This window comes from Equus caballus, chromosome 5 (genome assembly GCF_041296265.1).
Source record: "Equus caballus isolate H_3958 breed thoroughbred chromosome 5, TB-T2T, whole genome shotgun sequence".
Classification (NCBI taxonomy): domain Eukaryota; kingdom Metazoa; phylum Chordata; class Mammalia; order Perissodactyla; family Equidae; genus Equus; species Equus caballus.
Genome location: NC_091688.1, coordinates 61470990 through 61496250, shown reverse-complemented (window position 1 = coordinate 61496250; position 25261 = coordinate 61470990). Strand labels below are relative to the sequence as shown.

The window sequence follows — 25261 nt, the reverse complement described above, 5'->3', positions numbered from 1 at the left end:
ACTCAAAAGGTTTTCTAGAATAAAAGCCATGATAATAACCAGTAACACTAGTATAGCACTTTGAAGTTTCTGAAGAACTTTTGTCCATTTAAACCCTGTCAAAGAAGGCTAACTGTTATAACGAATGACCGCAAAACTTCAGTGGCTGAACGTAATGAAAGAATTTCTTGTTCTCATCACAGTTCAATGCAGATGGGCATAAAGAGGGAAAACTCTATCCTGCATAGACATTGGGGCCTCAGGCTCCTTTCATCTTGTGGCATTGCCATCCCCTAGAACCTCTGATTCCTTCACTTTCAATGCACAGACAGGGAAAGATGGATTATGGAGGATGCTACAGGAGGTTTCTATGGGCCAGGCCTGCAAGTGGGGAGCATCAATTCCACCCACACTCATTGGCCAGAACTCAGTCACCCAATCCACCTAATTCCAAGCAAGCCTGTGTGCTCAGGAGGAAAGAAGACAGGATTTGCTGAACAGCACCGCTCTGTCCTTTTATTTTTACCCCAGAGCAGGAAATTAAAGCTCATAATGTTGACATGCCCAAGATACCACTGTCAGTAAATGGACAGAAGCAAGACTTGACCCCATCTCTTTTAGTTCCAGTCCATTCTTTATCTCATGGAGAATTTCTCCCTCCTATGGATATAGGTTACTGAGCAAGTTACTGAGCCTTAAGAATGACCCCGGTCCTGCCCATGCCACCTCCTTTTCACCTTACCTCCAGGTATTTGAAAAGCTGGAGAGAAAGGTTAATACACACCTCCTTCCCACTCCCTCCCCATCAACCTTTCCTCCTTCTGCACCACAGGAGGAGAATCAAGCCTCCTCTAGTGGTTCAGCCATGAAAATAGACACTTATGCACACCTACATCTTTGGCCCTGAATGAAAAAACAAGGTCCTTGACTTGGACGAGTTCACAGTCTAATGAGAAAGGCAAATGTCAGAAACAGCTGTAACTAGACTCGATTAGACAGCAACAGAGCTTCCACAAAGTGCTACCGGAATATGGATGAGGAAGAAATGGATTTTCTCAGAGAGTCAGAGAAAGTCACAGAGAGCAGGTAATGTTTGTTCTGGGCTGTGATGCTGGAATATCCCAGCAGACAAGGCGGGCGAGGCCAAGGAGGAGGAAGAGCACAGACAGGAACAGGGGAAAGATGTTCGGGCAAGTCTTCCCTAGGAGACAGGGAGAATCCCATCAGGCTGCAGAAGGCTCCGCTCACCTCCTGCTTCTTCTGGGGCCCTGGGAAGATGGGAGACTCTGAAGAATGTCCAAGGTTTTTATGCTGTAGGACCAAAGGTCTGTGTTCCCATGTGGGGCCCGAGACTGCTGCTTTCGTACGGTAGCATTAGCTGTCGCTTGTATAACACTTTGCTATTTAGAGGCACTTTTTACACATTATCTCATTTCACGTCTCACTCTGCAGATAAGAAAAGCAAATCTCAGAGAAGGTAAGCCCCTCAGCTGGTAGGCAGCAGGGCTGGCACTCAAGCCAGATCCTGTCCTCTAAAACCCAGGTATTTTCCACTAAGGCTTCTGTCAGTAGAGGGGGGAAGGGGTTCTGTGGGGAGGGGTGCTGCAGGGGCCTTTTCAGTGTCCCCAATAGGGTCCTTTCTAAAACAGATAGAAGTGGATAACTTATTGCCAATTTCTTTTCCTCACCCTCCTCACATATGGAGTTGAGAACTAATTCTGAGTGTCTGCTCCTAGGGCACACTGGGTTAGCATCCCAACCTAAGGAATAAAGGTATCTCCCCCAATTCTGGAGAGCCCTTGCCTTCCCCACCCCTGGGGTCATCTATAGTTCCCTCTAGGAAGCCACCAGAATGCAGAAGAAATAGCAGAAGTAGCAGAGACAGATAAGGACAGAAGCCAACACGGAAGAGAACATCGTCTCCCCGTGCTCCATGACCTGGGCCTTGCAGGGGAAAGCGCCTGGGCAGCAGCCACCTTCTCTGCCTCATCCCACCTTCACCCACCCCAGTGCCCAGGGCCCTTCACTTCTCTTTTTCCCTGTTCTTTCTTTCACCCCGGAAATGGATCAAGAGAGCAAAGACTGATGATATTGTTTTCAATGAGGTCCTCTGACCAATCTAGAAGGTGACCTGAAGGGAGGTGTCCCTTCTGGAGTTGACCAGGGCTCCTTCCTTCTCCTGTCAGAGAACAACTGGTAAGAGGGAACACTGGTGACTGAGAGAACCTGGTATTCCTCCCAGGGGACCTGAAGGCTGGGCACCTCGGGGACTGCTAGTTACAGCTTGGGGCACAGACTCTTCCAGAAGTAACAGATACCCCAGGGTAGGTACTTCTTACCTGTTGTTCACTTAAAGAAGCAGCCATATTTTCCAAATCAAAAAGGGGGCTCTAGTCTACTCAAGGGGCTTTTTTCTGATTTATTATATTTGTTTATATGCAAAGCCCTATAAAGGTATGCAAATGAAATCACATGAAGTTTTGCATTTATTGAATCTTATTTATTTAAAAAGATAATACATAAATGTAGACTGCCCCTAAAATCCAGTGTGTGAGGCTGCCATCGGTACAGGAGAACATAATTCCTTCTGCAATCTTTCCTCCCCTGCAGTGGGTGGCAAACTAGGAAACAAGAGAAATGTGGTGCCCAAAACTGAAAGGGGAGACTCTGGGACACAGCTCTTCAGACAGCACCTAGTAGAGGAAGGAATTTGGGACCTTCTTAAATGTGTTGAAAAATCCCACCTGCTACGTGCCTCCATTATCGCATTTATCACATTATATTGTAAAACATTTTCCCACTTGTTTCTTCGGTTCTTTGTATACACTGGGAGTTCTTTGAGGTCAAAGCCTGCCCACTATTCATCTTTGAATACCCTGTGCCCAGTGGAGCCCAATAAACATTTGTCAAGCGATTTTCCTACGAACTAGGAGACTGTAAGTTATGCCCACCAAGAAACCAATGCTCTCTAAATTTGTTAAGGTCTGTGTTCTTAAATTTTTCTTGTTTCCTTAGTTTCAGCGTAAAATTTCTTTTAAAAACATCCAATCTTTGGGGCTGACCCCGTGGCCAAGTGGTTACGTTCGCGCGCTCCGCTGCAGGCGGCCCAGTGTTTCGTCGGTTCGAATCCTGGGCGCGGACATGGCACTGCTCGTCAGACCACGCTGAGGCAGCGTCCCACATGCCACAACTAGAGGAACCCACAACGAAGAATACACAACTATGTACCGGGGGGCTTTGGGGAGAAAAAGGAAAAAATAAAAAAAATCTTAAAAAAAAAAAAAAAAAAAAACATCCAATCTTTCTTGATTGAACCACAGAGAGATTTGTCAGTGCCCAAGTGTAGTGGCAGCTGTGAAAGCAAGATCAAGGTCCACTGTAAGGGCAGATGAAGACTCTGCATGAAGAAAATTGTCAAGCTTCATGCAAAAACTCTTAAAAGGAACTGAATTAAGAGTGTGCTACTAAGCCTCAGGCTATAGAAATTCCAAGGGTCATTGAACAAAGGAGCCGGGGAACCAGACTGAGAGTGGAGGTATGTCAAAAAAAGCAGTTGATCCAGGAAGATCTAGCACCAACCTGCTAAGATGAATTTCCATCAAAAGAATCCCTGGAAATTCGTCACAGGAATCTTTTATAGATGCAGCCAATCATACTGTGGCATCTACCCCCAGGGTGTCTTATTGGTGACATAGATAGAGCGGGAGACCATTATAGCTGCCTCTCTCTGACTGTAGGGGTCCCTCATCAACTCCTCTTTGCTTGTACCTCAAAGGACACCGCTTTATATGTTTGTTCCTTGCTAAACCCAGAGAGAGGGACCCATGCACAGTGAGTTTGATGACCTTAGGGGGTTAAGAAGGACATGAGCACTATCTGGGCAAATAAGAAAACACAGCTAGTCCCCTTTAGTTAATACAATTCTGTTTCATTTGCAGGAATAAACAGATCTTCCTCCCCAGGGAGCTCAACAACACATTTATTGAGCACTTTCTATATAGTAGACACAGTGGATACAGCCATATATTAATTAGCTAGGTTCCACTTTAGTAACAAACCACCAAAGTTCAGTGATTGAAAACACAAGAAGCTGGCTTCTTTCTCATGTGACACCCCAAGGAGGATGTTCACGTCCCCCATCATCGTTTGGGGAGCCAGGCTGCCAGCTTACATGGCAGCCTCCAAGGTCACTGGGGTGTCATCATCCCTTTGGGTCTTATCATCTGCAGCAAGTGACAAATGGGGACACAAAACATGGAGGAGGCACTCTCACTCTCTGGGCCTGAAGGGACATTTTCCAGTGGGAAGGAGATGGCCTCTCCTAGCTGCCAAGGAGGCCGAGAGAAGCAGAGAGCTAGGAATTCCTTTCCAGACTCCCTCATCCGTAATCAGCTCTGCTAATTAAGTACACTTGGTCACTGTGGGGCGAGGAGCAAGCCAGCTTCCTGGTGGAACCCACTCCAGGCTGGTTCCTGGGCTCAATCCTCTCCCTCACTGCAGTTCTCAATGCTCCTGCAAAGCTGGGTCTCAGTGCCCACCCCAAAATCACTGCCTCACTCATTCAGTCAACATATATTTTTTGGTTTCATATTCTATGCCAGTCATGGGGCTAGGTGCTGGGGACACAGTGATGTATAAGTCACACATGGTTGATGTCTCCAGAACTTACATTCTTGTCTGTAGGAGACAAACAAGAAAAAGCCAACCAGTCATTAAATATGTGATTTCCTAGAGCGATATGAGTATTAAAGGAAATAAAATAGTCTTGTGAATGAAAGGTCTAGGGTCAGAGGGTTAGAAAGGATAGATAGATAGAGAGGTCAGGGAAGCCTTCTCTGAGATGTAAGAGGAGAGGAGAAGAAGCCATATGCCAGGCAGCAAGTCCCAAGGCCATGGGGCAGGAATGGGATTAGCATGTTGGAGGACCGACCATGAGGTCAGCCTGGCTAGTGCCCCGTGGAAAGGGGAGTGGCCTAAGATGAGATCCATATCGCAAAGGGTGAGCCATGGTAAAATGTCATTTGATCACTCAGCAAATGTTTACGAGCACCCACAATGACACCAGAGACAGAAGATACCACAGTGAAGACTTAAATCCCACCCTTATGGAGTTCACATGTGCCAGGGAAGACACAGAGTCAACAAATGAATGAATAAACAAACAATAGCACATCAGATAGTGATAAGAGCTCTGAAGGAGACGAGGCAGCCTGCGAGAGTAGATTCATGGGGCTGTGATTGTAGATGCAACAGCAAGACAAGGTGAGGAGAGCAGAGACTTGGAGAAGTGAGGGGATGAGCCATGTGAGAATCGGAGGGAACATTGTCCAGAGAGCTCTTAGGGTTGCCAGGCAATGTACAGGATGCCCAGTTAGATCTGACATTCAGATAAACAAATATTGCACTGGCCATACTTACGCTAAAAATGAATCATTGTTTATCTGAACTTCAGTGTTAACTGGACATCCTGTGTGTTTATTGACTAAATCTAGCAACTGTAAAGAGAGGAAACAGGAAGCATGAAGCCCCTGAAGCAGGAGCATGCTTGGCATGTTCAAAGCACAGCATGGAGGCTACTGTAGGGCATGTGGTAGGAGGTGAGGCTGGAGAGGGAGGCAAAGGCCAGAGCATGCAGGGCCGCAGGGGCCACAGGAAGCACTTTGGATTTTATTCTAAGTGGAATGGAGGACCTGGGAGGATTTTGAGCAGTTATGTGAAGGACATATCAGAAGACACAGGATTACTATCCTAATCATCCCACCTCCAGAAGGGTCAAACAGAGGAGTCGTAGATCAAGCTTATTCCAGGTCCAAGCATCCTGCTGTATACACCTGCCCCCGTGTAGCCACAGGGATGGGAACTGGGGTGTTTGGGGACCACAAGCTCAGATGGAACCATCATTCCGTGGACAGAGATGAAACACACCCTCTCCCGACTCCCCTTTCTCTCATTCTTCTCAAGCTCTCTCTAATCAGTGGAGATCCAAGAGTCAATCGGAGTGTTCAGGGTTTAGGCCACCACTATTTCCTTCTCCCCTAGAGAAAAGTGCAATTAATGCTGCAGCCCACAGGCCCCTGGGCACAGTCCCAGAGCCCACTGGCACAGCCTCCACACCACCACCTACCCCACTGCTTCTTTCCATCCAAAATGGGGCAGAGACCATCCTGGAAGAAATTTACAGTAGACAAATCCCCCTCCTCTTCTCCCGACCTGACTGCTCTTAGGTCAAGCCTAGGGTCGTGACTGTGGGAAAGAAGGGGCTGGGTTTCTTTTGGTCCAGCAACCGCTGTTGATTCCTTCTCCTCTTATCAGCAGTCCTGTGCCTACAGTCTGGACTCCTGGTGCTCCAGTTCTCAGTTTTAATCAACAGCAAGAGTAAATATAGGCAGATGCTGACAGTTCCCAGGATGCTGTGTAAAGCTTCTCACACTCAGCTTGAAAAGGAACATTTTCTGGGATTGATTCGGGACATGTGACTCTATAAGCATCCAGACTTCAGCTGAGAGGGAATAAGCAAAGAACTGGGACGAGGGGTCCTTCCCTTAAAGATGTGATGGAAGGGGGTTTCTTTATGATCTCTTACAAAGCTCCAGACCTTAGTTTCCAATAGCAGCATCTGATTCCATTTTCAGTGCCTGAATGATCCTGTACAAAAAGTATTGATTCAGGAATTGATGTGACAGTCATAGACCTACCTAGAAGGGGTTCTCCAGTGATTTGTCTCTGTCTTTGGCTTTGTCATGTAAAACAACAACTTGAATAGAAGCATGCCATTTTAGTTTACAGATGACCTAAAACTAGGAGGTAGTATGATGCAAGAGAAAAATGCTGAGCTAGCTGGGCAACCTTGGGCAATTTGCTCAAGTACTCTGAGCTGCAGCTTCCACATCTATAAAATGACATAATAAATCCTGCATCTCTAAGTTGTTCTGAGGGTTAGCTGAGATGCCTTATACGAAGCACCTATCCCAATGTCTGGCACAAAGGACACACTCAGAAGGCAGTAGTTCCCTTCCCTCAGTTTTTCCTTCTGTAAAATAGGGACATAAAATTGTAAATGCCATTAGAACATGAAACCTGAGTGACTCTGGAAAGGAAGACTTAGTTGTTAGATAACTAACACAGGCTAGAATAATAGGCCACAATTAAGAAAATGAGCATTAATAAGCCACACAATTAAAAACTAATAACAGCATGGAGAATATAAGCTTGATAACAATTCCAATGAAAAAGATCTAAGAGTTTCAATTAGCCATAAGCTCTGTTTGAAACAAGAGTGGGACACATTTACCATGAGCAGCTTATGCAATCATAGATTACATAATAATAATAATTAACATATAGTAAATGCTTACTATGTCCCAAGTGACACTCTAAGAATTGTACTTTACTCTTTTAATGCCCCAATGAACCTATGAGCTGCTACTTTTATCACTAGTTTATTGATGACAAAACTGAAACAAAGAGAAGGTAAGTAAGTGGCCTGTGGTCACAGAGCTTCTTAATAGCAGAGCTGGGACAGAAATAGCAAAGCTATGCACGATTCAGTCCACCTCTGGAGTTACTGGGTTAGCTCCGAGTGCCATGTCTGGTACAGCCACATTGTCCTAACCTAATGCCACCCCAGCCTACAACTGCTCTTTGCCAACAGGTCGGAGGGGGAGGGTAGGGGAAGTATGACTTAGAATTAAGCCACTCACTCAGGCCTGGGCCCTAAAGGCCAAGCATGACATCAAGACATCCACGTTGCTCTCCAGATCCTCGGGTGAGGGACTCTGTGCCTCGTGAAATGGCCCTTGGCACCTATTGCCCCTTAATTGTCACATCTCTCCCCCCTCCTCCTCTCACTCAGCCTGTTCCACTGATCCCTGTGAGCTAACGCTACCTGCTGTTTAAAATGATGGTACAAAAGAATAAGGCAAGCCAGACATTTCTTTAAAGTCTCATATCTTCTCCTAAAAATTCATGCAAATTTTGTACCCTCCACCATACTATGTCTGGGTTTGTTTTAATATAAAAATGATATTTTAAGTGACTTACCACTGAGTAAAGTTGATGCTCTGGAGTGATGAACCATGGTTCTCCTGCAGCTTCATAGAAGCCCTGGAACATGGCTACATGTCCCCAATTTGAAAAGCTCAGAACTGCAGATGCATATTTCATATCATAGAAAGATGTCCAGGGCATATCATTAGGCGATAAGAGCAGTTTACCAAACAGTATGCACAGTATGGCTCTATTTTCGTATACCATCTGGAAAGCTCCACGTACACAAAAATGTTAACAGAGATTATCTCTGGGTTGTAGGAACGTGGGCAATTTTTATTTTGCTCTTTTTGTTTCTTATATCGTATAATTTTTCTACAGTGAGCATACATATTACGTGAGGGTGGAGTACGGGGTTTTGTTGTGGTAGGTTTTTTTGGGAGGGGGGAGTGAGTTTTACTTTTTAAGACTTGAGTTCACGGTTGCCTGCACTTTTCAAACACTTGCTTCATCAGGCTGTACCTTTCAGACCCTGAGCTCTTTGCCTTCTGAGGCGGGGGGCCAAGGACAAGAAAACACCACACACATGAATTTAACCACACATCCTCCCTGGCGCCCCAGCTTGTTGCTTTATTAACTCTGCCAGCTGTGACCTCGAATATCTGGGATGCTCGCACAAACCCCTCTCACGTCTGAGGTTTGCTGTGGGGCAGCCCAGTGGCCAATCCCCAGCTCTGCTTGATTTTACAGCAAAAGGTTTCTGTGTCCTGGCCACACCCTCCCAACAACCAGCAGCGAGTGTGACCAAGGTCTTGCCTTCTCACCTCCAGTCTCAGTGTTGCTGTCTCACACTTAGCAAGCAGCAAAGGCCTCCCCACACTGCACCGTCTTCCTCGTGCTGGATGCTGCCTGAATCTTGTCACAACCCCTGCGCATCTGGAACCTGTGGCCCAGCTCTCAGCTTCGTCCCCGGAGGTTGCCCCACAGCAAGTTCGGTTTCCCAATCTTCCTTCTGAAGTCTCAACCGAGGTCCCCTTCTTATTTTATTCATGATGTCATTAATTATAATTAATTATTTGTTGTACAATCATTATGTGGCAAACACATGTTGAGTAGTTTATATCCATTGTCTTCTAATTCTCATAATAATCCTCTAAGGTAGATTCCACAGTCTTCATTCCATAGACAAAGAAACTGAGGCTCAGTGAGCTTGAGAAAAGCTTAAGATCACCATTCTGATTATTGCTGCATAATAAGTAACCCCTAAACTTAGTGTCTTAAAACAACAATTTTATTCTGGGGATTGACTTGGCTCAGCTGGGTGATTCTTACTTGAGGTCACTCATGAGGTTACAGTCAGACGGTGGCTCAAAGTCTCAAAGACTTCCTCGCTACAAGTACATATCCAGTGGTTGACAGTGGCTATAGGCTAGGACTTCAACACATACACGTAGCCTCTCGATATGGGCTTTCCACTTGGGTCAATTTGGTCTTCTTCACAAAATATGACTGAATTCCAAAGAGAATAAGGTGGAAGTGCATGGCATTTTTATGATCTAGCCTTGGAAGTCACAGAGCATCACTTCTGCCACCTTTCATTGGTCATGGCAGTCACAAAGGCCTGCCCAGGATCAACAGGAAGGAACACAGACCCCAGCACTTCATACAAAGAACGTTGTCACATTGCAAGGAGAACAAATGGGATGAGGTATATTGTGGCACCCATCTTTGGAAATTGCAATCTGCTGCAATCACACAGCTAGCAAATTGGGTATAGCCAGTATTTGAACCCAGATCAGTCTAACTGCAAAGCCTGTGCTCTTAAACCATGACAGTACACTGCCAAGAGAGGTTCTTAATGCCTCAAGTTCTGAATCTAGGGTACAGAATACAATACATCATGAAGACATTAACCAACAAGCATGTCCAGAAGAGGGAGGCCAAGATGTTGAGATGCCCGGAAACAATGTCATATGATTTAACAAATAGTTGAGGATACTTAGCCTGAAGAAGACAAAACTTAAAAGTGACATGACAGCTTTCTCAAATTTACTTAAGGCAAACATGTAGAAAAGGGAAGACAGATTGTGTATTGCCTCCTCCAGTGATGGAGGGGACAGGGAGGCAGACTCGGGCCATTATGGCACTTCAATGCAGATGGCAGAACGCTGACTTTGGATGTAAGCAAACAGAGCTTACCTCTGGCTGTACCTCTTAGGCAAATCACTTATCCTCTCCAGGCCTCATTTTCCACATCTGTAAAATGGAGATAATAAAACCTATTTTAGAGGGTTGCTGTAAAAATCAGAGACGATATGTGTATGGTAACCCGACATACAGTAAGCACTCAATAAATGATAGCTGATACTATTATTGTTGTTGTTGCTGCTGTTATTCATTAGAGCTATTCAACAATGAGATGGGCTGCCTTACAAAAACATGAGGTCCCCAGAAAGGATTCTCATACTTGGCAATGAGAAGTATCTGGATGGAATGTTGGACTAAAAGCCAGGAAGCTCTGGGCCTTTGCCTACATAAGGCCCACCAGAGATGAAGGCCAACCCAGGGAGACACTATTGTCCCTCAGATGGACTTAGCCTTGGGGCCTACTGGGACCCTGACAGCACCAGCTAAAAAAGAACAAGAGGAAACCAGGAAGGCATGGGACTGAGAGGGCAGCACTGGAGCCCTGAGGGAGGCATGGTAGGCAGCAGAGGTCTTTGGGAAAACGCAGTGATTAGAATCATAAAGATGTCAGTGGTGTTCTAGAAGCATCCACCTAGACCAGATCCATCTAGGCAGGGCTTCTGGAGGCAGTCTCCAATCCCAAGGGGAAGGACACAGTGAAACTGAGTTAAGAGCTGGGGCCCCAGACAACAAGAGTAACCCCAAGAAGCACTGATTACAAATCAGGAAACCAAGAGCCAAATAAGATCTTATAGCCCAGCAAACAGATAGGGACAAGAGGGAAGGAAGGGAGGGAAAAAGAGGGTAGGTAAGAAGATGATCAAAATAAACAATTCGTATAGCACTCACTATGTATCAGGCATGGTTTTAAATATTTTATAAATGTTAGCTCATTTAATCATCACTTCAATCTTCTAAGGTATGTATGTATTATTATGCCCATCTTACAGGTGAGCAACCAATATACGGAGAGGCTAAATTACCTGCCCAGGTTCCCACAGCCAGAGTGGTCAGAGTCAGAACCCAGGAAATCTGGTTCCAGAGGTGTGGTCTTTACCACCTCACTCCTCTGCCTCTCTAGGTGGCAGAAAGGGTGCTAGACAGGTATATACACCTTTAATTTAATTTTAAAGGTAGTTACTATTGCCCCTATTTTTAGAGGAAGAAAATAGGCTCAAAAGAATAGAGTAGCTTCTCCAGTATCAAACAGCTAGTAGGAGACACTAACACAGGTCTGTCAGCTCTTCCAGTTACCCCAAGTCCTCTGTTTTTGACAGGCACAAGGACTTGGAACCCACCAGATGATGTTGGGTACCAGCTTAGAGCAGCAGGACCAATTGATTCCATTTGCAATGGCCAGAGGCTGTGAGCAAAACGTATCCTGGCCTGCACTGGGCTGAGTGGGCCCAAGGGATGGATAGTTAGTCATATCTTAGGGTCGTGGCAGGGTCTCAGTGCCCTGATAGGGATAATGTCCCCGGGGAAGGGTAGCAGTTCCCTCCCCCCAACCTGCCCCTTCTCCCTGACAAATGCAGCCATGCCTGGGCTTGGTGTCACAGTGATAAATTCTAGTCTCTGATGGCAAAACTCCTGGGCCCCATCCCTGTCTGCCTGTTAAGTTGCAAGACCTTTCCTTGGCTCACCAGGGAAAACTTCGCAGAAAGAGGAAAAAGACGGGGTTTCCAGAACATTAAACTTCCATTGCCGCTACTGCCGCCAATCTCCCCGCTAATCACTTGGAGAAGAGAAAGCCAACGCACCTCAGAGGGAGCCTGCGGTGGGGCTGCTCATTGCAGCTCTGCCTGCTGACAATCCTTGTCTTTCAGCAGGAAGGGACCTTGGAAGGTCAATTCGTCCCTTCACTCGCCCTGGCCCAGACTCACTTCATGCAGAGAAAGAAATCTGGCCCAGCCAAGGGGACGGCTCTCTCTCCATATTTGGTGACAAAAATATCAACCAGAGTTTATTTAAGAGGAAGCAAATATTTAGTGAGCACTTTCCTTGTGTCAGGACTGGGCTGATTAAATAGGGCTCCAACCCTCCGTCTCCAAAGTTTATAATCAGGGGCTTAAGCAACAAGGACCAAGGAAGGGAGTGGTCCTCAGATTTGAGGATATAAATGCTGAAAACCTTTCTCCCCCACTCCTACTCCACCACCTCCACCAGCACCCTACAAAGCACGCCTTCTTTCTGTCTTCTTTTCTGGCTTGACTGGACTAGGAAAGATTTTTATGTGCAGCAAGAGACTGCTCCAACACAAAGTTTCAATGGAGTTTGGCCAGCAGTGGGACATAGCAAAAAGATCGCTGAACTGAAGACGCAGTTAGGAGACTGGGTCATGATGTGACCCTGAACAAGTCACTCAGCCTCAGGGATTCTCAGTTGTGTTATCTGTAAAATGAGATTAATTATATCACCTACTTCATGAATTGTTCATCCCGTTCCAATCTCTTTGAATGAGCCAAGCTCACCACGCTGACGTACATAATGAGTACATTTTAGAAAAAGTGCACAGAAAGGAGTGACCCTAGGGTGTGGGGAAATGGGCTTTGTATGCACTTCTGGTAGAAGTAGACGTTGGTGCACCCTTTGGGGGAGGGGATGGGCAATAAGTTTCAAAGAAAACTTATTGTATTCACCCTTTTCCTCAAAATCTTCTTTCTAGGAATTTACCTTAAGGCGTGTGAAAAGCTACAGGTTATAATAATGATCATCACAATGTCACTTTATAATTATTCCATTTTTATTATACCATATATACAAAAAGTATGTTTAATAAATATTTACATACTAAAGAATTGTCACAATGAGGAATACACAGACAAATATCCAACACCTATATTAAGAAGTAGTATATTCATACCTTCAAAGCCTCCACATACACTATTCCATCCCATCCACCTCCCTCCTCCCCACTCCAGTAACCCACGACCCTAAGTGTTGTGCTAATTATTCCCTTCCTTTCCTTTATTGTTTTATCACACATCTATGTGTCTCTCAAAAAAAGAAAAGTTTCATTTTTCCTATTCTTGATCTATATTGAAATATGATCAATTTGTATACTTTTGTCCATGATTTTAGTTGTAACTTGATTTATAACCCCACAAGTTAGTTTATTATTATTATTTTATACAATCAATATTTATTTATACATTTGCCATTTTCTTCCTTCATCTCTCATTCTTATACTTCATATCTCCTTCTGGGATCATTTTTCTTCTTCCTGGTTTATACTGTATAAGTCCTTTAGTAAGTGTCTCTTGGTAGTCACTTGTATCAATTTTGTTTTTAAAATATTTTAAAATTGTCTTTATTTTGCCCTCATGTTTAAGAGATAATTTTAGTGGGGGTAGAAGTCCAGCATAATATTTCCACTTAGCGCTTCAAAGCTGTCATTCTATAGTCTTCTGGCTTCTGCTATTGTTATTGAGAAATAAGCTGTGGGTGGAATTCTCATTGCTTTGTAGGTGATCTATCTTTTCTCTCTGACTACTTTTAGAATCCTCTGTTTGTCTTTAATGTTCTCCTGTTTTTCTAAAAAACGTGGGTTTCTTTTAATTTATCTTATTTTGGATTCATTGGACTTGTTAAAGCTGAGGACTGGTGTCTTTCATCAGGACTGGAAATTTTTCAATCATTATTTTTTTAACACTTCTCTCTCATTCTCTCTGTTATCCTTTGACGTTCCAATTATATTGTATCTCCTCATTCTGTTCTTTATATCTCCTCTTTCATCTTTTGTCTTTCTATTGTATTCTAGGTCATTCACAGAGAAACTTCCCAATCGCTAATTCTCTCTTCAGCTGCATCTAATTTATCATATCCATTGAGTTGTTCATTTCAATGATTATATTTTTTTATTTTCTAAAAGTTGCATTTGTTTCTCTCTTACATCTGACTTGGTTATTCTGATAGTCTTTTGTTCCCTCATTATGCTTCCACTACTCTCTTTTATTTCATAAACAAATTAAATATATTTATTTTATATTCCATATTGTATAAGTACAGGTCATTATAGCTTGTGAGGAATTTGTTGTTTATACTGAGTCTTATTCAGGGTAATTTATTTCCTCATATGTTTTTTGGATTTTGATTGTGAAGTCCACATCCCGTGGAATTTTATCTGTGGAAATTCTCAGAGGCCAAGGTTTAAAGTATGCTTTTTCTGAGAGGATTTGTTTCATTTTGTTTTTCAAGCCTAGAGTATCTTACCAATCCAGGACACTTCAAATTTTTAGAACGGGATTTGTGGTAAATTCATGTTTAAGATTAGGAATTCTCCAAGAAAACATTTTTCTTTTTTTCCTATTCTATCAGAAGTCAAGGATGACAAGCAAGTATCTTCACCAACTTTCCCCTCTGTGGAGTGTGTTTTTTCTAGTTCACCTACTGAGAGTTTCACCCTTCAGGGTTCCCAGCTTTGTGTGAGAATCCAATCTGCTTGGGCCCTGGGCTGTATCTCCCACCTGTCATGTTATGGCTCATATCACCTATTAAACTCCAAACAGGCTCCAAGACAAAGACAAGCTCCACAGCTCGCTCATTCTTTTAGATTAATGTTTTCTTGTTGTTTTTTGTCTTTAAGAAATTCCCTTTATTTTGTGCCAATTCAGCTATGCAGTCATGCATTTTTTAAAGGAGGAGGGAGTATATTTAAATATTCCATCATTTGGAGGCATACTGTCCCTGGAGAAGTTTTATGGAGAGTCTAGTCCACTATATTTGATGAAAAGTGTAATTATATTTATTGGCAAGGGAAAATGTCAACATAAGGGTTGAGTGTAAAAACTTATGTTATATAACAGTGTTCTCTCTGGATCATGGATTATTGGGTGATGTTTGCTTTGTTTTTTGTGCTTTTCTACATTGCTTTGATTTTTTTTGCAATGGGAATTTATTATTTTAACAAAAACAGTTGTCTCGATTCTAATCACACTATTATGAAGATGTGCAAAACGTCTGTGGCTTCTTTATTTCTCTGTAACGTGTTTAATTGTGCTTATGGAGACTCTGTCGTAGTGGGAATTATAGGACTAGAGAATAGGAGTCTAATGGACCAGACCCAGGATATGGGTCTCCCCAGATTTGCTTGGCCCTGCTTGCCTTTCGCCTTCACCACAAGCTCAATGGGCAGTCCCAGCCACTGCCATCATTGCCTCATCTCCTAACACTGCTAGCTATCTCAGCCTTCTCTAAAGTGAGGGCTTCAGCATATATTCCATTGTACCTGCCATGGCAGGAGCCACAGCAGCTCTGGTGCCCAGGTCTGACTCACTAGGACCCATCAAGTTTCTGGTTTCTCTCATTTCCAGACTCAGATAAAGGGTATATTTTTACTTACTGCTTTGTTACAAATTACTCCAAAACTTAGGGCTTAAAGCAACAAACATTTATTATCGCACAGTTTCTGTGGGTCAAGAATCTGGGAGTGGCTTAGTTGGGTGCTTCTAGCCAAGGGTCTCTCATGAGATGGCAGTTAAGATGTTGAAAGGAATTGCAGTCACTGCAGGCTTGACTGCACTTCAGTCAAGTTGAAAATTAGAGATCTACTTTGGACGGCTCACTTTCATGGCTGTTGGTGGGAGGCTTTAGATCCTCACCATGTAGGCCTCTTCATGGGCTACTTGAGTACCCTCACAACATGGAAGCTGGCTTCTCCCAGAGCAAGCAATTTAAGAGCAAGGAGGAAGACATAATGCCTCTTATGACCTAATCTCTGAAATCACACACTGTCATTTTCACTTTATTTGTTGGAAGCAAGTTGCTAAGTCCAGCCCATGCTCAAATGGAGGGGAATTAGGCTCTACCTCTTGAAGAGAGTAAGAAAGCATTTTTGGACATATTTTCAAACTACTACGAAGGGCCACAGCAAAGACATGGGATCTCCTACTTCCTCAGAATCTTCCCAGAAGAATCAGGTGACACAACGTCATAGCACAGTAGAAGCAAATATTGACCATTGAAAGACAGGAAAGAGTTAAAAACAGTAAATCAATTCAAACTATCCACAGACTAGTCTGAAGTGTGATGGTTTCTCCTGGCCCATCTGGAAGAAGTCCCACGTGTCTAAACAACCAAATGGGTTTTCTTGTCAAGCTGTGGCTAGCTCAGTAAAGCCTTCTCTCTCTCTTTGCCTCACTTTCCCTTTTTCACTTATTCTTGCTACCCTGGCACTGCACTATTCAGTGAAGCTTTAGCATATAAGCTTTGTCTCAAGTTGTGTGTTCTAGAAACTTGGGTTAAGACAAGGAATTAATCCCAGAAATTACCGGTATTGAGAGAAACATCTCTTTGGGTGGCTCAGTCTCTTCAGAGTAAGTGTTAAGTCTTCCAGATTTCCTCCTCCAACACTCCACCACCACCCTGACTCTTCCTTCATGGTAGCTAGGTAGATGGTGGACTTCACTTGAACTCGCAGTAATTAAAGAGAAGAACTAATCTCTGGTTAAAACTGACCTCTGCCACTGGGTTACTCATCTAGTCTGGTTCCTACACTTGTCCACAACTGATCCTGGCTGACTTGTCAGGATGACACACTAACACCCACAACTGAAGACCACAATTCTGGTCCTTTTTCTCCAGTTGCAAAATCCCCTGCTGTATGAACTTTTTGTTTGAACCCCAGTCCTCTGTTCAGCTTTCTTAGCATCTCAATCACAACAAATAAGAACTTCTAAGTTCTACTGCACAATGCACCCAGGCCATGGAGAACAGAAGAACTGCTTCAGTCTCATCTAATACCCACCTCCCTTCACTTTAACTCCTGTGCCACGTTGAGGGGAATATAAGGCTGGAGATATTAAATCTCATGTTCTCGAGTTCCTTCATACCATCAAACGCTGCTACAGTGACCAGTGTTTTGGTCCAAGGGAGTGGAAAATGAGGACACTGGATTCTGACTCTATTGTCCTTCCTCCATCTTCCCCTTCTTCCTCTGTGACAAGGGGTGAGCTTCCCAAGTGAGTTCCGTCACACCTCAGGCTGAATTATCTCTACTCTGTTATTTATGAGGAAATTCTATGATCAACTATTGGGAGGGTAGCAAATTTAGAAATTTCTTTTCTTTCTATATAAAGTCTTACTCTCAAGACTGTTTTATCCCGATGAACTCAAAAACAGGAAGTCGCCCTTGAGATTTAAAGTTAAACAATGACTTTTCTGTTCTAGATGGTTCCTGCCCTTCCTGAAGCACTAAAACTCATTGTTTTCATGGGTGGAGAGCTCCAGGAAAACAAAATATAAGGATATGGATATACATTCAAACTACATTTTAAACATGTTATCTATCCCCTTCGCAATTAAAATATTTTCTAAAAAAGTGCCATCACTGTCATTATTGGGCCCAATTCCAGCTTACCTATTAAGGATACTCCTCTTTCTTCCTCCAGGTCCCAGTCCCACTCAATCTTCCCTCTTTATAGGTGGCTCTGTTTGGACCCATTTCCATGTTTTTGAGCTTGGCAGTCCTTCCAGGGTGGAAATTCCTATACTTACCCTCTTGACCCAGAGTAAGAAAGAGCTCTCTCCAGCCCCATTCCCTCACATCAGAGTCAGGAAAGAGAGATCAAACAAAGGGATGTTTTAAGACATGAAAATAAACGAGGTATGTGAAACCACTTTGCAAACTGTACAACACTGTCTAAGTATCAAATATTATCTCCTCAAAAAAATCCTTCTCCAACAGTTGAAAATGGTACTTCTCCCAATGTTGCTTATTAGATACTTGTCTTCTAAATAATAACATCTGTCCTCAGGGGCCAGGAAAGATAGTATCAGGAGGGAGACATCTTTAAGTGATTGAAGAAAAAGGATGGAGCAAGAGGGAGGACCTACAGAAAGTCATTTTCAGATGCATCTCACCCACCTGGGCAGCCATTGGCTTCAGGCACCTGCTGGTGGGGCAGTATGAGAGAACGCAGCTTAGAGAAGGTGTCCAGGGAGGTGTGAGTAATGATATTAAGAGAGTGGCAAACCAGAACCCAAAAACCTTCAGGCAGGCCACTTCTGTGGCCATAGGCACAGATCCACAAAAGCCGCTGTCCAAACTCACTCTGCTGGGTAGAAGAGGAGCTGATTTATGTCTCTAGCAGGTATGCCAGAGAAAATTCAAATTGATCAAAAATTAAATATTCATAGGACATTATTCATTAAGATTCATCTCACCAAGTAGATGAAATGAGGCAAGGGAAGAAATTAGCTTGCTTGAGAGTGTCAAAGTGATTATGTGATTAAATTGCAATTTATAATTTCTCTTTCAAAAAAAGCAGTACTTCTTGATTTGTGTTTTCTCCTCCTTACCGCGCCCCTTGTTGTCTAGGCCTGAGCCAAGGGCACTCAGGGTTAATCGGAGACGGGAAGGCTCCAAACACAGTGCCTGGTATCGCTCTCTCCACCCTTCTCCTGTACTCACCACTGCTTTCCAGAGAGGTCTTTCCACCCAAACTCGGGACTCTGCTAAGAACAGGGCCTCCAGAAGCAAGTGACAACCTCCCCAGAGAAGACCAGACAAATCCCCATGGTGCCACTGGACTGGATGGTTTCCAGCCTCAGGCACTGCCTCTCCTTCCTCTACAAGAAGAAAGAAATATACAGAGCATGATTTCCCTGTAGATCACCAGTCATCCCAACAGGGCATACTGGGATGGCCTATAGGGAAGTCCCCTTCCAGCAACAGTCCATATTCTTCCACAGAAGGGAGGTATCCTCCTCGTGCTCTGGGTGCCCCCTCCTGAACTTGACATGAAGCTATACAAAGCCTCCTTGAGGCAAAGCTGGAATGAAGTGATGACTCATAAAGCTCATCCACTGAGACTCCATCATTGAAGGTCAACAAGCCTGTTTCCCAACTCCTGCCAACAAAGGTCACCAGGGAAAGTAAACATCGGAGTTCAAGAACCCAATAGGTTCAGGGGCAAGAGAGCAGGTGTTCCCCCAGGTAGCCCACCTCCTTCACCAGCTGGTGGGTCCTCTACCACGCTCCCCCTCCTGGTGACTCCAAATTAGGCTCAGCCTGAATCCACTGAAAAACAAGGGACACTCCCAAAGCCCTGCCACACAGAGGCCAGGCAGCTGTAGTTTTCCAACTGTGCCGTCCCCAGCCCTGAGCATCTTGAGGACACCCCCTGCCCATTGAAGGGAAGCAGGGAGGGGCTGCGAGGAGGAACAAGCTCCAACGGGAGCGCTGCACTTTTATCTGCTTTACGCATTACACTGCTGTGTGTGATTTCACTTCAAGAAGGGGATTTGCTGCTAAAAATAACTTTAAAACCGCTGAATTTGATGACCTCTCATAAACCCCTTCCAGTCCAGAAGCCCGTGATTCTCTGACTTTAGTGGTGTTAGACAGAAGATGTCCTCTGAGCTAAACAAAGACTCAATTTCCTCCTCTTACCTCTCACTCTGTCTGTCTGTCTTTCTAGAATCTAGAGTCCAGTGAAGATGATATATCTGGGTATGGAGGCAGATGGATAACTGTATTTATCTTGCTCTGTCTTTCTGTCTTCTTCCATCTTGGTGGCTCACTGTCTCTATAACTCTCTGTGTCTCTCTCTTGCTGCTGCCCAATCAAGATTTAGAGGCTGGCTCCAGCTACTGAGAAGGGCGGTATTAATTCCAAGCTTGTTTCCAAACACCACGGAGGCCTGCCCGGGTTAATTAGTTGCGCATGCTTTTCTTCAAGTGAGCGAGATGGCAGGGTTTTTTACAGCTCTGTCACCACAGTTATTTGCTTGTTTTCTGTTTTATTTGGAAATACGTTTATTTGACAATAAATAACATCCGCGTTGACTAGCACCAATAAAGGCAGTGAGCAGCCCCTCCAGAGCCTTGGGTCACAGTTGGAAGTCTTCAAGACCCAGGCCGCCTACCCTGAGAGGCCCATCCAGGCCCTGGGAGAGGCAGGGAGGATGTGGGTGAGGCCAGAGACAGGAGGCTAGAAGAAGAGACAGGAGAAGGGGCACGGACATGGCCAAAAGTGAAGAAGAGCAGCCCACAGTGAGGGAGCAGGAGCCCGGTGGTTTCAAGTATAGGGCGTTGAGGGTGAACCTACCACGTGAGAGAGCAGAGGTCAAAGATTGCTTCCAGGTCCCAGTTCCAGCACACCTAACCTGTGCAACCTCAGGCAAGTCTCCATTCTCCATGCCTCAGTTTCTTCCCCTATAAAATGAGAATGATAATAACACTCTTCTACTCAGAGTGGTTACAAATATCTAGGAGACCATGAAAGTAAATGTACTATACAAAAACTAGAGATTCTCATTTTTCAGATGAAAAGAATTGCTCGGGTGGACTCTTGGAGATTGTAGTGAGGACTCTAGGCCTCCCTGGGAAAAAATTAACCTAAAAACGTTAGAGAAGAAATTGGGTGAGGGATCATCACGAGCCTTCTGTCCAAGGGTCTGTGCTGATGACTTCAACATAGTTTGGCCCATTTACAAGTTGACCACCGTCCCACCATGGCTACTTCAGTTCTTGGACAAGACCCAGCTTGGCAGATTCTGTTAATCCAAATAAAAATTATCACGGGGAGTACTTCACACTGATCTACTGGTTCTTAATTAGAGCTTCAGAGGTGAGGGAGGGGTGGGAGGAGGGCATCACAGTATAAAACCAAGTAGGCTGGACAGAATATTCGTAGAGGGTCTGAGCTCGGGATTTAGATTGCCTGTTTATATCACTTTTGGGCTATAAACCCTGGAGAAGCTATTTGAGGTTTTTATCTCTGTTTAGTTTTCTCATCTGTAAAATGGGCAACATAATAGCACCGAGCTCCTTGGATTGTGGTGTGAGGAATGAATGAGATGAAGGACGTGACCGTGCTTAGGACAATAGATGGCATGTGGCAAGAGTTTCATAAAAACTAGCTATCTTTATAACACGTAAAAACTAGTCAAGACACAGATAACAACCCATTCACTCACATGCATATGAACTCACTACCACCTGAGAGCCTGAGGGCTGAGGGAGTGCAGGGGACAGGAGAATGTCCGTCTGACGGCATTTAACCGAGGAATCCTTCCAGGAGGAAGAGCAACTTCAACACAGTTTAAAGGAGAAGAGACAGGAGACAGGATATTCCCATACACTGCTGGGCAAATCCTCATGCATTTTCCCATTATGCTAGAATTGCAGCCAAGGCCTAAAGATGAGGACAAGCGGAGCCAAGTAACCCCCCACCCGCCGAGAGCTACTAGCGAGCTGCCAGCAGATGGAGCCAGCCACCTCCACACAGGGCTGACGGAGCCACCAGAACCCCTCAAGTCAACCAGAGCCCAGCCCTCCTCCAGTCAGGATAGCAAAAGGACTGAGAGGCACCAAAAGAGTCGGGAGGCCTGTGGGGAGAAGCTAGACCTTCCTCTCCCCCGTCACGAAGAGATGGGGATGCTTTCCTGTCCCCAGGCGAAGGGAAAGAGGATGCACGGGCGGCCCCACAATGCCTCATAGGCACAGGTCAGAGTCCTTCGACCCCAGGAGCCTGGGACTGCAGCCCAGTGCCCTTTTGTCCCACTCCCCCACTATGGGCAAGAAAAGCAGAGTGCTTGACGTTCGTACCCTGAGGTCTAGGATTATACTGAAATGTAAAGACTGGTTCTCACTTCAGGCCTGGAGCTTCTGAAAGCAGGAGGCCCACGGCAGCAGCCTACCCAGCAGGGCTTGAAGTAACTTGGTGCAGCGTGACTGGGATGAACTTAGGGGCAGCTCTCCCATCCCAGGTCTGTGTGGCCCTTGAAGGCCGCAATCATCCCAGCAGGACCTGTGGCTCCACCTGAAGATGCACAGAAGTTAGCTCAAGCTCAGGAGCCAAAGATTTGCCCAGGTTGCTGCTTAATTAAGAGCTGGATACCCAAGCCAGAGAATGGGGTGGTTGGGAGCCTGTACCACTGGTGAGGCCAAGGGGAGGTGCAGCTGGGGCGTGGAGGGAGGAGGAAAGGGCGGTCCTCAGTGATGGAGAAGGGCTGGGTGAAATCTCCAGCATCTAACAGAACCTGAAAGAACCTGGAAGGGGCAAAGGACAGGAGATACGTCCCCTGTCCTAAAAAGTCGTATAAAGAGGCCCTTACTCCCCATCCCTCCTCCCAGCCTCAAACAGGGATGCCAAGCCCTCAAAGAGGAGCGAGATGAGGTGTCTTCAAGCCAGTTCCAACTTCCCTCCCACTGCCCCCCAACTGCCAGGGCCAGCTCTAGCTTATGCTGGAGGGGAGGGAGGGGAAGAGTTTTTAATCAAGTTTGCAACGAAAGTTTTAAAAATGTAAAAGATTGGGTCTTAATTACCGGAACGAGACTGTTATAGTAACCGAAAGAGACCGGAAAGTTATGGAACCAGACCAAGAGGTCGTTAAGGGAGCTGCTCCCCAGCAGGAAAGAGAAATCTGGCATGGTATAGCCGGGGGCAGTTACTGGAAGAAATAAAACTGTTTTGTGTTTATACTTCCAACAAGTTGAGACTCTCCAGTAAATCGGGCTCAACTACATGCACACAGGAAGTAACTGGACCTTGGAGACCTGTGTCCCTATGGTCAGAGAACCCTGACGAAGGACAAGGACTCACACAGAACACGTCCTGCTCTTTCCCATTCAGGCGCTGTCTCCCCTCCCAGGGTAGAGATCATAAGTGAAGGAGGGGAATCTGTCCTCAGGCTTTTAATGAGGCACTTAGAAAGAGGAACACGACGGTTTCTTCTTACAGGAATCCTCAATGGAATGCACTCACAGGCAGCTGAAAGAGATGGTGCAATTTGCTTACTTCTGGTATATTCCAGGAAGCATTACCCCCACCTCATACTAACGTCATCCAGTGGTCTGGGCCTAGAAGGGCCAAGAACCTCAGACATCTTTGATTTTCCAGGCTGAGAAAGGCAGGAGAGGAACAAGTCAGGGGACACCACAAGCCCTGGGGCACAGAGGCAGTTGATCCAGAGGGTCAGGAAGCTGCCACAGGGGCTTGTCCTCTAGTGGAAAGTGAGAAGAAATGAAGTTTATAAAAGGCAGGGTGGGAACTGGTTCATGGCACAGGATGTTACCTCAGCTAATTTCCATCCGGGTGAAAGGGAGGAACACTATTGAATGCCTATATGATATCAGGCACTATCGACTGTATCAGGCACTATGTTCATCCTCATCTTATTTAATCCTCCCACAACCCTGTAAGGAAGGCATTCTCTCCATTTTACAGATGAGGAAACTGAGTCAGAGTGGTTGCATAAGGTCACATGTTGCTGGGATTTGAATCTCAGTATGTCTGTATGGGATACATGGAGATTTACTGCTTGCATTGCCCCTTCAATAAAGGACTTGCTGCCCTGCTGCCAAGAGTGTCGGTTCTAGTTGCCCCCAGCAATCAGTTCCAGGGACCTGTCTGCTTTTGAACCACAGTCATGCTGTTCTCAGGGGTGATCCCCAGCCAGTGGTTGAGCAAGACGGTGGTCCTTGGGCCTAGCCCTTTTCCACCAACATGGAATACCTCTAACAAGCAATTTTGCCCCAGAGCACCCCATCGGACTAGCAGAGGCTTTGTCAGGTCTGTGTCATGAGCCGAGACCTCCTCCTGGCCAATCCTGCTTCCTGCCTTTTCCTTTCACAGGTGTTGCTCCCCTTTTCACACCTAACTCTGTTTCAGCATCTGGTTCCCAGAGAACCCAGCTAGGACTCCCAATAGTCTGATTCCAATGCTCCTGCTCATTCTGACGCTTCATCCTCACTTTCACTCACCCCTAAGGTAAGATGGCTACAGCCCAGAGAGTAGCTTCTTATTGGTAGCTGTGGCTTCGTCCCTTTCAGAGGAGAGCTACTAAGGGTTTAAGAATTAGAGGAGTTCCCAAACAGTTAGTTATCTTTGTCTATTAGGTGCTCAATCCTCGAGAGTCAGTGGCTAACATTCAATTATACTTTGAAGTCTAAAGTCCAAGTAAAAAGTGGCCCTCACTTTCTCCCTTTCCCCCATGGCAATTCCACCCTTTAAAGTGCCATAACAAGGAATTGAGATATAAAGTTTTATTACAGGTTGTGCTTAATGGGAATGCTTTATGAGTCCTGTGTTCCATTTGAAAAGCAAATGAGCACAAGCAAAAAAGGAAAAAATATATAAATTTTATTTCATCATACTTAAAAACTTAAAAGCAGAGATAGTATTTCTTAATTCATTCTATGAAGTCACTGTTACCTTAAAACCAAAACCAGACAACTACATTACAAAAAAATACAGGCCAATGTCTCTCACGAACACAGATGCAAAAATCTTCAATAAAATATTAGCAAATCAAATCCAACAATGTACAAAAAGAATTACATACCACAACCAAGCGGGATTTATCCCAAGTATGCAAGGTTGGTTCAACATTCAAAAATTAATTAATGTAATCCATCACACCAAAAGGCTAAAAAAGAAAAATCATATGATCATATCAATAGATGCAGAAAAAGCATTTGAAAAAATCCAACACCAATTCATGATGAGAACTCTTAGCAAGCTAGGAATAGGAATAGAGGGGAACTTCCTCAACTTGAAAAAGAATATCCACAAAAAACTACAGATGACATCACACTTAATGGTGAGAAACTTGAACTTTCCCCATTAAGATCAGAAACAAAGTAAGGATGTACCCTCTCACCACTGCTTCTCAACATTGTACTAGAAATACTAGTTAATGCAATAAGACAAATAAAGAAAATAAAAGAGGTATACAGATTGGGAAGGAAGAAATAAAACTGTCTTTGTTCACAGATGGCATGATTTTCCATGTAGAAAATCTGAAAGAATTGACAAAATAACTCCTAGAACTAAGTGATTATAGCAAGGTTGCAGGATACAAGGTTAATGTACAAAAGTCATTCACTTTCCTATATACTAGCAATGAATAATTGGAATTTGAAATTAAAAACACAACATCATTTACATTAGCACTTCCCAAAAATAAAATACTTAGGTATAAATCTAACAAAATATATATAAGATCTATATGAAAGAAACTACAAAACTCTGATGAAAGAAATCAGAGAAGAACTAAAAATAAATGGAGAGCTATTCCATGTTCATGGGTAGAAAGACTCAATATTGTCAAGATGTAAGTTCTTGCAAACTTGATCTATAGATTCAATGCAATCCCAATCAAAG

The 25261-nt window shown here is 44.5% G+C and overlaps 1 long non-coding RNA gene across 1 annotated transcript in view; it reads right to left on the bottom strand.

Moving 5' to 3' along the window:
- The window catches only part of LOC111773554 (uncharacterized), a 148629-nt gene that overhangs the window by 93474 nt on the left and 29894 nt on the right, over window positions 1–25261 (bottom strand). The window contains exons 2-3 of the long non-coding RNA XR_011439295.1: window positions 20201–20307; window positions 10165–10221 (exon numbers count right to left, since the gene is read on the bottom strand). This is a non-coding gene — a long non-coding RNA (uncharacterized lncRNA). The remainder of the gene's footprint in view (window positions 1–10164; window positions 10222–20200; window positions 20308–25261) is intronic.